Raw genomic sequence first — 2,500 nt, 5'->3', positions numbered from 1 at the left:
ACTACTGAAACAGGCCTTGAATGAGCCCCAAGGTAGGTAGGTACCTCTGGTGTGGTCGAGAAGTCTGTTGCTTACGTCGCCCCGAACGGCCTTTTACTAACGACTGAAGCGTCTGCCATAAAGAGTGTCAGGCTCAGGGGACCAATACGGGGCGACAGTTGCGCCGCTTTCGTCGCGCAACAGAGAAGTTCCGGTTTTCGGTTGAGCGCGGACCCGGTTGTTTTCTCGTTCGAAGTTGCGCAAGAGTAAGAGAGCCTGTTGTGAGTCGGGACTTGGGAAGGAGAGTAAATACGCGCAAAAGAAACAGATCACTAGAGCAAGTAAATGGTATAATAAGTAAAAAAAAAAAAAAAAAAAAAGAATTGATAGGAATAATGATAATACTAACAATAATGATACTAGTAATGATTATAATGATAAAAAAACTAATAATAATGATTATTATCATAGCATGTTCAGTCGACTTTGCTTACATGCTTGAATATAACCTCAATTTAGTGCCTATTTGACACTTGGATGAATATACACCACATATTTTCATCCCCCCCCAAAAAAAAAACCCTTGGAAACCGTAAATCATTACATGAACAAGATTTATTTATTTATTTATTTATTTATTTACTAATATCATTATTTTCCTTTTACGCTTTTAACTCTACTCGGTTATCTGTTATTTTCTATTTACATTTTTTAAAATTTATTTATCACTAGGAACAGCTACACATCCCAGACCGACAGACCGAAAATCTGTTTCCTTTTATTGAATAGATGTTGTTATTATCATTAGTATTATTGTTATTATCATTGTTATTATTTTTGTTATTATTTTTGTTATTATTATTATCATCATCATCATCATCATCACATCATCATCATCATCATCATTCATCATCATCATCATCATCATCTTCATCTTCATCTTCATCTTCATCTTCATCTTCATCTTCATCATCATCATCATCATCATCATCATAATCATAATCATAATCATTATTATTATTATCATTATTATTATTATTGTTATTGTTATTATTGCTACTACTGACGTAATTTAATGATTGTATTGATTATTATTAGTGTCATAGTCATTTCCATTATTACTATTATTATTATTATTATTTTCTCTTTTCTTTTTCTATCATTCTTATCAGTATCATTATTATATTATTATTATCATTATTATCATTATTATTATTATTATCATTGTTATTATCATTATTTTATCATCATCATCATCATCACAATTATTATTATTATTATTATTATTATTATTATTATTATTATTATAATTATTATAATTACTATCATTATTATTATTATTATTTAGAAAAATATTATCATTATTATTATAATATAATAATAATATACAATAATAATAATAATAATAATAATAATAATAATAATAATAATAATAATAATAATAATAATGATAATGATAATGATCTTCTCTTCTTTTAACGGTAGGTTCATGTCTGAGCCGCCGTGGTCACAGCATGATACTTAATTGTAGTTTTCATGTTGTGATGCTCTTGGAGTGAGTACGTGGTAGGGTCCCAAGTTCCTTTCCACGGAGAGTGCCGGTGGTACCTTTTAGGTAATCATTCTCTCAATTTATCCGGGCTTGGGACCAGCACTGACTTGGGCTGGCTTGGCCACCCAGTGGCTAGGTAGGCAATCAAGGTGAAGTTCCCCGCCCAATGGAACAACGCGGCGGTCGAACCCTCGAACTCAGATTGCCGTCGTGACAGTCTTGAGTCCGACGCTCCAACCATTCGGCCACCGCGGCCCCAATGATAATGATAATGATAATGAAAATGATAAAAATGATAATAATAATGATAATGATAATGATAATAATAATAATGATAATGATAATGATAATAATGATAATAATAATGCTGATGACAAGATTGGTGATAATAATGATAATGAAAATAAAAATAACAGTAAAAACATGATAAGAACAATAATAATGAAGTTAATGGTAATGCTAATAAATGATGAAACTAATCATTATAACAATAACAATAATAGTAATAATGTATTGTGATGTATCAGCTAAATGCCTCCGTGGCCAGGGGTCCCGCACTATTGACTCCCCCCCCCCCCTTATGCTAGCAAGGGACACAAGACTACCTGATGTATCCCTCGTGTACAGATTCCCCTGAGGTGTAGTAGCGTAGGGGTTTCTGCATAAAAACAACTTGGGGGACAAGGGAAAGACAACAGACGCAGTAAAAACGAAAGTGTATATATGAGGGAACAAAGAGAACGACAATCAGGCAGACTAAAACAAAAGCCCAAAACGAACCAAAAACAAACAAACAAACAAAAAAAAAAAAACGACAAAGAGAGAAATCTACACACGGACGAACGAGAAATCCGCGGAGGCGAGATATATTGTAGGATGCTCGCGGGGAAGGATACAGAGGAAGGGTCCCTTTCAGTGTTATACATGTGTAGTAGTCGTACTAAAAATGCAAAAAAAAACTACTGTAAA

At 33.0% G+C, this 2,500-nt stretch overlaps 1 protein-coding gene across 1 annotated transcript in view; it reads left to right on the top strand.

Moving 5' to 3' along the window:
• The window catches only part of LOC119599442 (WSC domain-containing protein 1-like), a 29,049-nt gene that overhangs the window by 990 nt on the left and 25,559 nt on the right, over positions 1–2,500 (top strand). The gene's annotated exons all lie outside the window — the stretch shown is intronic.

The sequence above is a fragment of the Penaeus monodon genome, chromosome 42, assembly GCF_015228065.2.
Source record: "Penaeus monodon isolate SGIC_2016 chromosome 42, NSTDA_Pmon_1, whole genome shotgun sequence".
NCBI lineage: Eukaryota > Metazoa > Arthropoda > Malacostraca > Decapoda > Penaeidae > Penaeus > Penaeus monodon.
The sequence above is the reverse complement of the archived record's forward strand: the minus strand, read 5'-3'. Positions and strand labels throughout refer to the sequence as shown.